Raw genomic sequence first — 16,026 nt, forward strand, 5'->3', positions numbered from 1 at the left:
ACGCACATTGTAGATTGCCAAGAAGACTTCCATACTCACAACCATACAGCCAGCCTTACCTAGCAAATAGGCTGCAGCTATTTTTTGGAAGGGGAGCCCCATTGGCCCTCCCTCCGCCTAACGATATTAAGCCAGCTGCCCTTAGGATGGAAATAAATCCTACAGGCATTCCTAGACCGCCTAGTCCTTACGTAACCCATCCACCGAGTGACGCTCCTGTCCACTATGTGGAAGAACCAAACGAGGAAGAAGCTTACATATGCCCTTACGTCTCACATGATGATGAGGGCAATGCTATCCTCATGGATTATCGCCCGTACTGGTGATGGCGTTAGGAGGAGGACAAGGTAAAGGCCTAGGAGGGCAGACGCAGGATCCAATCACCTGTTGGACTTGTGGTCACCCAGGTCATGTCTCATCACGTTGCCCTGAAAGGGAGTAGTAAAACAGAGACAAGGCTGACCAAAGGTTTATTGAGTGTGGAATCACCCATCTCTTTGTCGATTGCCCAAGGCGAAAGCCATCGTCTAGCTCAGCCAATGAGCCATCTATCCCATTGGGGCTATTTGGAGTCGAGAACCACGATGGGGAGGCCACTCCTATCCCATTGTGGGTCATGGCCCAAACGAAGCAGGTCGGCATCTCTTTGCCAGGACCTAGCAATCTCAATGCAGTCTCAATAGGAAAAAAGAGCCGTAGACGGAGGAGGAAGAGATCGGAGGGTAAAATCGCACTAAAAACGGAGAGTGCTACAACTCTGCCTACTGGAAAGAAGGTCTCTGATATAGAGGCAGAGACATCAGCCCCTAAGAAGGCTGAAAAGGGAAGCGCTAAGGTAGGGGAATACCCGCATTCGAAGCGACAACTAGAGGCCATAGAAAAGGTGAAGGAATGGGTGAAGGAAGCCCAAGAGCATCTAAAAGACATTGAGCCCATCATAGAGGATGGGATCGATGATCTCTTCAGCATAAGTACGCCAACCTCGCCTCCACAACCAAAGTCAAGAGAAGCAACTGCACCACAAGCGGTGCCGCTAAGGCCAAGCATCGGGGCTACTACAGGGCCGTAGTTTAGTCATGGCCACTGGTCAGGACAACCAGGTTAGGGGAGAGACGAACACCCAACGATCTCCTGACCATGTTGGTGACTACCCCTGTAACACTTAGCCTGGGGGATTTGCTTAGGCAGCACCCCACCCTATGGCAAGATCTTAAGCAATGGGTTGAAGGTTCACAAGAGTAGGTCACTGCAGAACCTCATGACCATGATGTAGAGACGCAAATACCGAGTTTGACGCTGCACTCTATGCCTAAATCCTTGTACGTCAATGCCTTCTGGGAAGGTTCCGAGATGCATGCGGTCTTACCGGTTTTATCCCTAGGCGATACAACAAGGAAGAGAATCGTGGACACGGGGGCTGGGATTAGTGTGCTTAGCCACGCAGTGCTTCAAACTTGGGGAAACCCACCTGTTGAGACTGCTAGGTTTAATGTCACACTAGCAAATGGTATGAGAGTCAAGCCATTCGCGGTGCTTAAGAATTGGCCAGTGAAGATCGCAGGTGTCCAGTTCTATGTTGACTTTATAGTCATGAAGGGAGTGGACTATGACATCCTATTAGGCCGACCCTGGATGCACAATGCTAGAGTCATCGAAGATTGGGGTAACGGCTTGATCTTCCTTGGCAATAGGACGGACGTCGTGAGAGTAGAGATGGACACTTGGAAGACCTCACCAGTCGACTTAGATGCCATCTCTACTATGCTCAAGAGTAATACTCAGGTCAAGAAGTCATATGGGCCCTTGACCAAGTATATCCCATGCCCAGAGAACGAGTGGGATTGGATGCATGTCCTTGCTACAATCGACCTGCCATTCTCTGATCACAAGGCGTATGAGCAAACCATCAAAACAATCGGCAAGGCTAACGACACACCCTTCGTACCAATCTGCACGATGGCAGAAAGCCTTCGTGGGAAATCGAAGCCAGTCAACTTCCAAGTCCCAACCAACAAAAGGGAACTCCAGGAGATACGGGAATATCTAATAGACAAGCTAGCTGGCAATCCAGCTGCAAATTTCAAACCACTCCAGGATCTCTTAGATGAATCTAAGTGGCAATGGACCAGAGTGCATGACTTAAACCTCATGTATAACTGGGCCCTAGTTCCTAACCAATGACCAGGGATATACCGAGCCCTAGGAGACGATGAGCAGTCTCATGAAGAGAATTCTAATGATGAATACAAAGACTGCCAATAATTCAGTGATGAAAGTGAGGGTGAAGTAGATACCGTGGAATACGACACTGAAGGACAAGAAATAGAGCAAACACGTGCGGACTCCAAGCCGTAGAAAAAGAGTATCTTCAGGATGGAGCAAGGAGTCATGTGTGTGGAATATGATTGCACCTAGTTGGAACACGTAGGAGCCATAGACCTTGAGCAAGCAGGCCTAGCCCAGCCAGGAATGACATCAGTGCTTAGGATTGAATCACAATCTGAACTACGCCCACCAGGGGAGACCACCTCTTCTAGTGAAGATAGAGGGTGAGGTTAGTTCGGATAGTGATCCAGAAATCCCTAGGCCGCCCACAAGTAGATGCACCAAGGGGGACCTACCCATCCACCTGAGGCGCAAACGATCAAGGCAGGAAAAGGCAAAATAGCCCAAGGATACGTGAACGATAGAACAGCGAACAACTGCAAGACCTCCCTAAACGATTTACGAAAATCAAAAAAGGGGATAGGGTGGTAGTTCTGTTAAGTGCCAAATGTCAAGCGCAGACGAGCGAACCAATCGAGGGACCAGCCAAGGTCAAAGAGGTGGACCTAGCCCATGAAGGGGAAACACCCCGACCAGTCTTCATTTCCGAGGACTTGACTGATGAAGAAGAAACGAGTCTTGTCGCTCTCTTGCAAGAGTACATAGACGTGTTCGCCTGGTCCTTAGAAGAGCTGAAGGAGGTAGATCCGAGTGTCCTGACTCACAACATACCCATGACGCCAGACGCAACGCCAGTCAAGCAGCGACCGTACCCTATGAATCTGAAACACGCTCATGCTATCAAGGAAGAGATTGATAAGTTGATGAGAGTGGGATTCATCTACGAAATTGAGCACATAGATTGGGTATCGCCCATAGTCATCATGATGAAGAATAATGGAAAAATCTGAGTGTGCGTCAATTACAAGAAGGTGAACACTACTACCAAGAGGGACAACTTTTCGCTGCCATACACCAAGCACATGGTTGAGAGAGTGGCAGGCAAGGAATGCTACAGTTTTCTGGACGGCTTCTCAAGGTACAACCAGGTGCAAGTGCATCCTGCGGACATGCATAAGACTACCTTCGCCACTGAGTGGGGCATCTTTGCTTACATAGTCATGCCCTTCGGGTTGACTAATGCCCCTGCCACTTTCCAATGCCTCATGTGCACCATCTTTAAGGACATGCTTTGCAAGGAGTTAGAAGTCTTTGTCGACGACCTCTGTGTCCACTCGACCTGGATCGAACACCTAGACAAACTCCAAGTGGTCTTCGAGTGGTGTTGCTTATATCATCTCTCCTTGAACCCCTTAAAGTGCCAATTTTGGGTGAAGCATGGATGCATCCTAGGGCATGTGGTGTCGAAGAACGGCATTGCCACTGACTTCTCGAAGGTCAGGGTCATTGTTGACCTTCCACCCCCAAACAACTATAGGGGAGTTCAATGCTTCCTAGGTCATACTGGATACTATCGGTGGTTTGTACTAAATTATGCGTTGATCGCCAAACCCTTGTACAAGCTGCTTATTGTCTCTGAATGGACTGAAGCATGCCAATGAGCATACGAAGAGTTGAAGAAGGATCTAACCACAGCACTAATCCTACGAGCCCCAGATTGGACCATCACCTTCCACGTGCATATCGATGCTTCTAAGTTTGTCGTGGGGGCAGTGTTGTGCCAATATGGCGAACACAATTTAGACTATCCAGTGAGCTTTGCTAGCAGACAACTCACTGAGACGGAAATGAACTACTCGACGACGGAAAGAGAGGGATTAGCCATGGTGTTTGCTGTGAATTAATTCCGGCATTATCTTTTGGCCACGCCCTTTACCTTCTTTGTGGACCATCAAGCCTTGCTCTATCTAATAAACAAACCTTGCGCTACAAGATGCATAGCTTGATGGCTCCTTCTGCTTTTAGAGTTCGACTTCTCCATGGTGGTATGGAAGGAAAAACATCATTACATGGCTGATCACATGTCACGCATTCCCACCGGAGAAGCCGATGGACAAGGTGTTGTTGATGAATTAACCCGACGCCCATCTATTTAACCTTTCCAGTGAGAGAGATCTATTTAAGGCTGATTTAACGCCATATTGGGTAGATGACATAGTCGAGGTGCTTGAGCACGGACTGCCAGACTGACCGATAGAAAAATCCCAACTTAGGCGATTAATCCTTAAGATCCAGCCCTATCAACTGATTGCAGGCCAACTCTATAGGCTAGGGCAAGATGGATTGTTGTGCAAATGCGTATGCGAATATGAGATGCACGATGTGCTCTCAGAAGCTCACGATGGCATTGCTAGAGGGCACTTTAGTGGAGACACGACAGCACGAAAAGTGTTGCAGTCTCAACTGTGGTGGCACACGCTTTTCCACGACGTAGCACGATTCGTCAAGCACTGTGACGAGTGCCAGCAGACAAAGGTCCCAATTCGCAAGGATCAAATGGAATTAACCTTAATTATCGCTCGACAACCCTTCCAAAAATGGGAAATTTATTTCATTGGACCCATCAACCCTGCGGCACAGTATTCGCAGGCCAAGTACATCATTGTGGCCAGATTACCTCACTAAATGGGCAAAAGTGAGAGCAACACAAAAAAAAAAACGACGCTAGAACGACGGCTAAGTTCTTATGGGAGCAAGTGATTTCACAATTCGACTGCCCCATCGAATTGATCAGTGACCAAGGCATGCACTTTGTCAATGAAGTGATTGCGCATCTCTTGTCCACCTTCCTCATCATCCATCGCAAATCCTCGCCATACTACCCTCAGGAAAATGGCCAGGCCGAATCAACGAATAAGATTCTTGTCAATGTCCTAACCAAGGTTGTCTCTGCTTCACGCAGCGACTAGGACAACAAGCTGATGGCAGCTCTGTGGGCTTACCGAACAGCTTATAAAACGGCTGTCGGTCAAACCCCCTTTAGGCTGACATATGGAACAGAAGCGATTCTACCATTAGAATTCTTCGTTCCTAGCCTGAGAATAGCGCTTCAAGAACGATGGGAAGGGAAGGAGGCATGGATGCAATGCCTAGTTGAGCTCGAACGCCTCTCGGAGACTCGTCTTCTAGCCACCCATGTGCTGATCTATGAGAAAGCCCGACGCAAGAGCTGGTTTGACCAGCACATCAAGTAGCGTGAGTTCAAACAGGGCGACTTAGTGCTGCTCTACTCAGTCAAGGGGCATAAGCAAAAAATGAAATTTAGAGGTCTTGGACCCTTCAAAGTTTGTGCAAACAGCCAAACAAGCAATGTCGAACTTGAGACCCTGGATGGTGAAGGGATAGGCTTCTTCAATGGCAGTCGTGTCAAGAAGTACTACCCTCCTACTCACCCTTTGCATGAGCCCCCGATGTTAGAACCGCTTGTCAAAGTACGAGTAGCCACAATCACTGAAATCGACGACGAGGATGAGGAAGCCGTAGAACCCGCATACCTCCATATTACGGTCACAGCAAAATAAGCATGCGCTTTCAACGCCTTGATCGACGAGGGAGCAGACTTCAATGTCTTAACCCACGATCATTGGACTCAACTTGGCAGACCACAACTTCAGCCTACTAATGCAAAATTAAGCCCATATGGGGCCCATTCCTACGCACTACTCGGCAAGTGCAAAGCAACCATTTCTATCGAGTCTGAGACTGTTCCAATGATTTTTTACATGTTCCCAAATGCTAAAAGCGCAGGCACAGAGTCACTGTTGGGGTGAACTTTCAAAAAGTGGACCCTCTACAATGTTGATTACGCGTCGCAGTGCATCCACCTCGCAATAGGCAATGTTCGCATTTTTCCAGCCTTCAGCAAGGGCTACGCGACCTCATCCCGGGCCACAAAGCCACCGATAGAAACATATGTAGTCAATTCTAAGGAGGGGGTGGTGCACAACCGCCACTCCCCAAATTTCATAGACTGCAATCCATAGCAGCCAAAGCTAAGACCTTGCAACCTCGCCTTTTATGGATGCCTAAACAGCCGCAACAACCGCCTTTGAGTTGACGCTTCTATCCTCATAAGACCAGAAACTCTAAACCTAGGAGGCCCAAATACAATTACAGGTATAGACGCGTCATTAGTCAAAGATGGGTTCCCAAAGCCCTCTTGTCGCTCAAGGCTACTATGAGGGCAATGCTTGGATATGGATACCTAAGGCCCACACGGCCAAAGGCACCACTCATACGCTAGCCTCAAGCTTGGCCATCCCAAAAACCGTACAACCTCAACACCACAAGTTGCAGAGCTTCCCTGACCCACAACCATCCAGTTAACCCACGCGTGAACCCAAGAGAGTCGCCCAAGCCTATCGACCCATGCGACAGCCACCGTCACAAGAGGCATCACCCGCCAGAGTCGATCCGACTTTCCCAACCCATCCTAAAAGCAGCAGGTCGTCACTTGAGGCTGCTGCTAACCCAACCTTCGTCCCAGCAACCCAATCACAAGCTCAAGAACACTCACCACCGTAACTTTTTGTCGCCAAAGGCTCAAGTTCTACCAAACCCCAACCACCCGCCGCAGGCCTTAGGCCCTCTTACGAGAGGAAATCCTTTCTCTCACTAGCAGTGGGTTTAGCTGAAGAAACAAGGGATGACGTGGTGGATTGCATTAAGTGACTGGACGCCACTTTTGTGTCGCTAGCTCTGAGCTACAATCGCCTCGACTTAGGCCTATTGGACGAATCCTTCACAACCAAAGTTCAAACAATGCCTTGTTCTTGGGAAACATTTGAATTTGCATTTGCAAAAGTCGCTTCCTCCGCTGCTAAATTGCTCAACAGTGAGATCTCCAAAGAGCAAGCAATCAAACAACGCCTCATCATGTCGTATGATCAGCAAACCACTTCTGCCATCACTGACCAAGAAGTGGCAGAGCTGTCAAGACTTACTAAGATGAAATCCTAGTTCTTAAGGCATTGGTACGCTCTTAGGTTGCAATGGGAAGTTGAAGGATGCCGAATAATGACCAATGCTGAGCAGTGCCACGCTATCAAAACGCCTCACCACGCCTGCGCCTGACGCCACGCTGCGCTGGATCGCCTCGGCAGCGCCGGCCACGCCTGGGCGGCCGCGGCCAACCTGGGCGGCCAACGCGACGGACGGCGACGACGACGCCACGGCGGAGGCCAACGCCTGGCGGCCAACGCAACCGATGTTCTCACATACATCACCCAAGTGGGGATTAAACCCTCTGACCTAGACCGTGAAGCCCATTTGGAATACAATCCCAATTTCTACACTTGGCTTCTTCACAAGTAACCCCTACACCTCCATGCAGAAAGCCCTTAACCTTTTGACCCTAAATCCTAGGAAGGATTCTTCTCAAGCTAGAAGGGGAGGGGGTAAGGTGAATCAAATCAAAATAAGTAAATAGTCAAACACATAGCCATATATTATAAAAAACAAATGGGGTAGGAAAAGGACATGGAAATTTTGAAGTAAAGGGCAAAAAGTCAAAGTCTGAAAAGGAGAATCTGCATTGGATCTTAATGAATTCATTCAAAAGCATAGAGTTTTTCTTTTTCAGCAAATTAATATGTCGCAAGCACTAATGAAAATTATGATTTATGACAAGAACAAAAGATGTCGCATCAAGACTGCGCCCACCAACTTCCATTCACAGACGAGGAAAGAGTATCGCATCCACCTAGAAAACCGCACCTTCGGCCAGCTTAAGTTTTGAACTGTCCGCAACATAGAAGTTGTGGTGGCCAAGGAGGAAGCAGCTAGGAGGGTGGTCGAGCAATGTAACCTCAACAAGTACCTTGAAAAATTCTCATAGGAGCCAGACCACCTGAAGTGTGTAGAGTTCCTCAGATCGTATGACCCAAATCATGAATGCGGCACAGTGACGGTGGGTAAAGGAGAAAGTGCCAAGAAGGTGCAGGTCCGTCTAGACCTAGCCTTGGTAGAGAAGGCGTTGGGGTTGAAGCCAAAGACGGAGAGAAAACAGAAGAGGGATGTCTATGCGATGCTAAAAATGAAAAAGGAGGAGGTACTCATCAATGACGACATCAACATTCTAGATATCCCCGACGCAGAATCTAGGCTGCAAGCAAAGCTAGTACATATCCTCTTCTCCAGCCAACGCTACAACTCTCTGATGCATCTAATCAGTGTATTCGTGCTGAAGAACATAACGGCCCACACACTAGACGAAATTGACTAGAATGGGTATGTACGGAAGACCATCGACCTGACAGCCAAAGCATTGGCTTTAGGAAGTGTGCCAGCAAGTGGAGGGTCTCCAGCCTCCAAGGCTACAGAGAGGAAGAAAGCTTCATCCAAGGCCTCTTACATTGGGTATGGAGGCAACTTAACAACACTTATCCAGGAGGCCGTAAAGGAGGCGCAGGAGGCAGAAGAGGGGGAGGGGGAAATACCCAACAGATCACCTCCTCATCAACACCAGGAGAGGTCCAGTGATAGGACTAAGACCGAGGAAGAAGGGGAGGAATAGAAAAGTAAGAAGTAGGTCAAGGAGACCGAGAAGAAGGTAGCGCAAAGGAAAAAGAAAAAGGATGACGAGGGCTACAGGAAAGAGAAAGAAGACTTGGAGAAGGCCAAGAGAGAGTCCCTTAAGGAGGCCAAAGAGAGGGAGAAGAAGAAAAAAGAGGAAGAAGAAAAGGAAAGGAAGCAATTACAGAAGGCTAAGAAGGCATCGAAGCAGGAGGCTGAGTAGAGAAAAAGAAAGGAAAAGGAAGAAAAAGAGAAAAAGAAGGAAGAACAGAGAAAAGCAAAAGAGGAAAGGCAAAAAAAGGCTAATGAAGAAGAGGAAGAGCTAAGAAGGAAAGAGGAGGAGGACCTGGCTGAAGCTACACGCTGGTCCATAGAACAGCAATGCAGAGCTGATGAGCCGGGGAGTTTGAGCCCACATAGAGAAGAAAGGCCTGGGTCAAGCTCACAGGTGCCAGAGATTGTGCCGCCCGCCGTCTCTGAGGGCAAGGGCAAGGCCCCAATCCACCCAATCCCTACTCTATTGGTGCCTCCCACCGAGCCGACCACCGTCACTCCCAGCATCCCCACCAGTGCAGATGTATCAAATCTTGTGGCGTGGATGCAGTATTTCATTAACAAGGAGATAGCCCAGGGGGCGAGCACTAAAACTATGGCTACAGGACAAAAGTGGCCAGCCAACAGACACCGAGTCTAGGCAAGATCCTAAGCGACAAAAGGTGGAGACCTCAACAACACCCATTCAAACAACGATGACGCAGCTAGCTAATTTTGATGAATATGTTGCCGAGCTACTCTCGCAGTTGGAGAGAGCTAAGGAGGAGCGAAGGGTAGCGATGGCTGAGTTGGCAACTGAGAAGGAATCAATAGCCACCTTCCAGCTTGACAAAACAAGGATGATAGCCATGCAACAAAGGGAGATCGTAGATCTCAAACAAAAAAAAAACGTAAGGATGACAGAGAGGAGCAGTGGAGACAGCAGCTCGAGAATGAAACACAGGAGCTGGTGAAGATGCAAAGAGAACATAAGCTCTTGATAATGCAATACCAGGAGCTCGTTACAAAAACTGCTAAAATTGAAGAACTCATGGCTAGGCTCAACGCCAAGGATGAGAAAAGGAAGCAGGACATGGAAGAGCAGCAAGAAGAGATTGAGCGCCTAACCAGTCAGTTGAACTCTGAAAGAGAAGAACAGGAGAGGATGATTAGGGAATTGGAGGACCAAGAGCAAAGGCTCATGATACCGACCCTGAAGCAAGGGGAGAACATGGAGGACATGAACAAGAAGGCAAAGAAGTGGGCGGTGCATAATGAAAAGAGGGTGAAGACACTGGCACGGCGCCTCGCTCTGGTAGAAAAGGAAAATATCATTGCAGAGAGCAAGGCAAAAGCCGCCCAAATGGCCTTCAATGCCCAACAAAAAGCCTTCCCCGACACCATCAGGGACACTACCTGCTCAGAGGAGGGGGAGCCATTGGAGGTGGCACAAAGAAAGCTCAACATTGCACAAAGAGCCCTACACGCAGAACTACAATTGCCACCCCAATCTACAGAGGTTAAACTGAGCCTGGACAAGCAACAGAAGTACCTACTGCTGGCCGGCCTAACCCCCCAGGAAGCGAATGCCCTAGGATTTGAAGAGAGAGCACCACAGGGAAACCGGCAGGGGGAGGAAGCTGAATTCGAAGTCCACGTGAATAGATTCGCGGAAGATGTGATCCCACAACCCCCCTCACCGCACAATCAGGAACAGCAACCACTTGACCTTCCCCTGGACAGAGAAGCCACACTCAAGGAGAGACGGAAAAGATTGGTGGAAGACGCCAGGAAAAGGCTGCAAGCCAAGCCATTCATGCGGCCATCCGCATCCCTACCACCATGCCCCGATGACCTCCCAACGAAATTCCACATGGAGCTGGTGGTCTGGGAACGACAGGAAATCGAAAGGACCCCTTCTCTTTCAACTTCCTTATGCCTAACAGCTTGAGAAGGGTCCTGCCGATCAAAGTAATGGAGGAGGTGATTGCGACTGCCGACTAGGCCAAAAATGGCTGGATGACAGGGCAAGGACCCCCACTCTGTGGGGCACAGAGGAAGCAAAATTTTGGCAAGACAAAGTGTACGAAGTGCCACACACCGTAAGGGGCTACGACTGCCAACCCCTCTGGAGAAGGCGAATATGCAATACCAACATGCTCACCTGGATGGCGTTTTGCAACACCCTACCCTACGAGATGAATGAGCCCACATTCATGGTGTATCCTCATAGGGTAGGTGTGGATTTTGTCGCCACCCTCCATGGGAGGAATGCCCCGTCATCTACAATTCTAATGCCACCTCCTTCGAGGATGCTCTACTTTTTTATTTAGGAGCCTAACCGACTCCATGACGTGCTTTCTGGCGGAATTCTCCTCCTGTCCCAATCCCGCTTTCATAACTACGTGTAATTACCTTAGGCTCTTTAAGCTCCTACTCAAGCAAGATCCGGCACCGCAAGAAAACGGCTTGCCTCCCCTCTTTTTTGATCCCAATGCTATTGATAGCTACGCTATGGCCCACTTAATGATGAGAGCTAGGCTACTACCTTCCTTTTGCCTAGCTCTCCTAGAGAATATGAGTGACAGCCAATTCACTAGGTGTAATCACCCCTTCCTATCCACCACCTCTCTCCACATCCGCATGAACCTGAAAGGGTACATGCAGAACCACCAATTTTTACGCAAATCCATCCGCCCTCCTTCCCCTCCTCATTCCGATGATGAGAATTAGACTTGGCTATCATACTCTTGATGTAATACTATCCCTAAATATATCCCAAAAAAAAACAAAACAAAACAAAAAAACAAAAAAAACAAAACAAAACAAAAAAAGAAGAAAAAGAAGAAGAAGAAGAAGAAGAAGAAGAAAAGAAAAGAACAGAAGAAAAGAAAAGCACGAATGCCATTCCACACTGAATGGACGAAAAAACTCACTTGCAGAACCACTTAGCACCACAAAAGCACGATCGCTGCACCTAGGGGTCCTTAAGTTAGGCGTGTATGGTGGCTTCGGTCGGCTGGCTCCGCTCCTAACCCCCTAGCCATTTTTACTCCCCCACTTCACGCTTAGGGCACATCAAGGGCAGGACACACCTAGGGAGGTAACACTCACCTATGGTTAGACCTGTCACCCTAAGCCATTGGCACCGCACCCCCTTGGCACAAATGGGGTCCTCAAGTGTGGGACATCACCCGGGCTCGACCCACCTCCCCATTCCACTAGCACGAGCACAATGCACCAACACGTTGAGGAAAGCACTCCCCTTAGGCAGAGCACCACACCTTCTTCTTCAGGCACCCCAAAAGCTTCAAACCACCAACTTCGGAGGCCCTCGTCCACCTATGACATCCAGTGAGCTGCTCCGACGAACATCATTCTTGAGCTTCCACAAGCACCTGAGTTTACATATGGCCCTCACCCTTACACCAACGCCGAAGTGCCATGGGACTGGCACCCGTCTAGGAAGGAGGTAATGTTAACCCCAAGTCGAGATGGCGAAAAAATGAAGGAAAAAGCAAAAGGAAGATGGAAAAAGAGCAAAGACACACAGGCAGTCTCTAAAGATGAACCAGGGCAAAAAGCGCAACTTTAAATAAAAAGGCGCCTCAAAAAACTCGAAAAACTCTTGTAAAAGAGCGCCAGGCTCCCTTCTGTGCCAATTGTAAAATATTAGATGGGTGTAGGCTAGAGGAGCAAGGCTAGAAGAGGGAAATGGAAAAAGGACCTTGCCACAATGGCCGATCATGTAAAAAAGGGATGGGTGCCCATGAGATTTTAGGGTTTGTATATATAAAGTTCAAAAAATAAATAAGAGATCATTCTTGTGTGTGGCAAAAAGTGGCTCTCGTCTTCTTCTTCTTCTTCTTCTTCTTCTTCTTCTTGCTTGCTTGAGCTTGTGCTTGAGAGAGGGAGTGTGAGAGTGTGAGGGAGTGAGTGTGTGAGGGTGAGAAACCGTGGGGTGGAGAAGCTCTCCATCTTCTTATCTCTTCTTCTCTTCTCTTCTCTTCTCTTGTCTTGCTTGCGGCTATGGAGCTTGGAGCGTGGAGCTTGAGGATGGAGCTTGCTTGAAGCTTGCACTTGGATCGTGGAGCTACCAGAGTGCGCAGGAGAGAAGGTAACTCGAACGGCATGGAGGTAAGCTCACTACACCCGTAGATATGGATGGCGCGTCGACTATGTGAGAGGTAGCCATTAGAGCTCAGCTTGGAACGCCTGAAACAATAAGCGGTCCATGGGTCTTGGCGGTTGAGCGAAAGCTCCCACAACGAAGAACTATCAAAAAGGCTCATTGAAACCCACATGCAATTCACCATGGCCGATCAAGGAAGAAGAATAGACAAAGAGCAACTGAACTATTGGGACAAAGAGAATACCCAAATGCTAGAAGTGTGGAATGAGCAACAATAGGTGGTAATGATGCTATCTCAGGAGATGGAAAAAGGCAAGAAAGGTCTAGAAGAGAAATCACAACAATGGGAGAGGCACAATTTTGAAAGAGCGTGAGGATTGACAAAGCGTGTGGCAATGGTGGAATGCAAGAGTGTGCTCATAGAATCTAGAGTAGAAGCTGCAGAAGTATGGTCAGACACTCAAAGGCGAGATTTTTTAAGCACGATGCTTCATGTCACCCAACTTGAAGGCAAGGATTCAATGGAGAGAATGAAAAGAAAGCTGAAGTTGATGACCAAAGCCTTGAGGTATGGCATGCAAGAGCGAGCACTCCCAACCGGCACATGCATAACCAAGGAGCAGCAATGCAACTACTTACAACAAGCCGGTCTCTCCATTGATGAGCTCAAGGAACTTGGATTCGAAGAACAAGAGCAGCCCCATCCACCACCCCTAGTCCAACCCATGATGGAACAAGACTCCACACTTCAAGCAAGAATTCAAAGAAGAATCGCAAACCAGAGAGCCCAGTCCATGCCCTTACCTACTGATCTACCTCTAGAAGAGCTAGATGGTGCCCAAGTCCCCAAAACGCTATTAGATATGATCAATGCCCCACCCTCATAAGGTGCTACCAATGATCCATGGTGCTCAAAGTTGTAAGGCCCCCATTATGAGGAGAAGCCAAGTGTGAGCCCGGACATTGGTTGAGTCCTGACTTGTATATCAGATGAGGTCTATGTGACCGAATGGCAAAAAGGTGACTGTTGTGGGTCTAATCTTTGGGTTAGACAGAGTGGTTAAGATGGTAGCAACTCAAGGCACGTTGCATTGAGTTGCGTGGTAAGGGAGTTAAAAGGGACCCGATGGTAAAGGGAATATTCCGTGGAATATTCCCTGGCCGACTAGTGGAGGCTCATATGGTAGGCTGGTCAGCCGACCTAACGACTTTCGCGCGCTATAAAAGCTAAACCCCTTCGCAGCCATCTCTCACTCATCTTTCACCCAGTTAGAGTTGTTGTTCTAGCTAGCCTTAAGCTCTTCACCTATCTTCTGTCTAGATCACCATCTAAGCTTCACATAGTGGAAGCGCACGGGTGGACAGAGCCATCTTTGTATCAGTTGTTTGAAGTTAAAGAATTTACTGATTCTCCTCTTATCTGTTGTGTACTCTCTATCTCTTTCTCAGATTCTGTTCGCTGTGCCATGTAATATTTTACATGGTATCAGAGCCCAGGGGGCTCTAGAGATCCGAGAGTGTGCAAGAGGCAAAGGCTTCAATAGCAAAGAGAAACTATGTCGACTTTCGGAAGTGGTGCAGGAGGTGGTGTTGCTGTATCTGTTATTCAAACACTGAGGATTCGTCCACCAACCTTCAGCGAAGGCAAGTTAGATGGTACAAACTACACCTTGTGGAAGTTCAAAATTACAACTATCCTTGATTCTTATGAGCTTCTGGAGACTGTGCTAGGGACTAACGCAGAACCACAGCCTACCCCTGACCCATCAAATCCTAGTGTGATGATTCCTCCGAATGCAGATCTTCTACAAGCTTGGAAACGAAGGAATGCAGATGCATTGTGTGCCTTAGTTACAAGCTATTCTGACAGTGTTTTGACTCTAATTCAGCATACAACCAAAGCGTCAGAGACTTGGAATGTACTAAGGAGTCAGTATGAAACACAAAACCAAACAAGGATTCAAAACTTGGAGAATCAACTAGCAGCGGAGAAGTTTGCTGAAGGAGAGACGGTTGAAGCATTCATCACTCGGATTAAGAATCTGCGCAGATGGCTGGCGCTGGGATACAAAAGACTAGCGAAGAGCTAGCTCGGAGGTGTCTTCCGATTTGTCCACAAAAGTTTGATGGACTAGTAACTGCCCTTAATACTCAGGTGAGACCTCAAGCTTTGACTTTTGAGGAGTTTTGTGCATTATTAATGGAGGAGGAGTTGAGGCTAAAAGCCCGAGAAGGAAGCAACAATGGAGATGTTGCATTCTCTGCCAATGCAAAAGGCAAAGATGTTTCCTCCACCAAAAATGATGGTGACAAAAAGAAGAAGGGCGGCAAGAAGAAGTTTCAAGGAGAGTGCTTCTACTGCAAGAAGAAAGGACATGTAATTGCAGATTGTCGTGTCAAGAAGGTAGATGAAAAGAATGGTACCCTTAAAAGTAAAGGGAAAGAGACAGCCAATACGGCTAAAGCGGAGTTGGAATTATTCATGGCGACCATTGAGGAAGTGTGCTCCTCGGCGCAAGAAGAATCTACCACTGACTCATGGGTGTTGGATAGTGGGGCCTCCCATCACATGACCAACAAGAAAGGTCTATACAGTTCTATGCAGCCTCTACAAGAATCCATCACTGTGACGGTTGGAAATGATGCTAAATGCCCTACTGCGGGCACAGGTACTATTTCTTTTGTTGCTGCAAATGGTGAAGTCAAAAAGATTTCAAATGTGTTGTTTGTTCTTGAAATCAGGAGAAATCTCTTATCAGTTGCTGCCATAACTGATCTTGGTCATGAAGTGAGGTTCAAGAAGACAGGTGCAGAAATTATTGATAGTGCTGGCACAATTGTTGGCAAAGGAGAAAGAAGGAACAACTTGTATGAGCTAAGTGCTCTTACAGCCACCGCTGGAGTGGGCACAAGTAAGCTTTGGCATGAAAGATTTGGACACATCGGATTTGCAGTATTGAAGGAGATGCAAAAGCAAGGTATGGTTGCTCACCTACCTACAATAATTGAATTGAAGGAACCATGTGAAGCTTGTATGATGGGCAAGCAACAGAGAAAGGCATTTCCACAAGAAAGCAAGAATAGAGCACAGGCTCCTCTAGAGTTGGTGGATGCTGACTTGT

The sequence above is a fragment of the Lygodium microphyllum genome, chromosome 21 (genome assembly GCF_053477565.2).
Source record: "Lygodium microphyllum isolate KBCC chromosome 21, Lygodium_microphyllum_v1.1.10, whole genome shotgun sequence".
In the NCBI taxonomy this organism is placed as follows: Eukaryota; Viridiplantae; Streptophyta; class Polypodiopsida; order Schizaeales; family Lygodiaceae; genus Lygodium; species Lygodium microphyllum.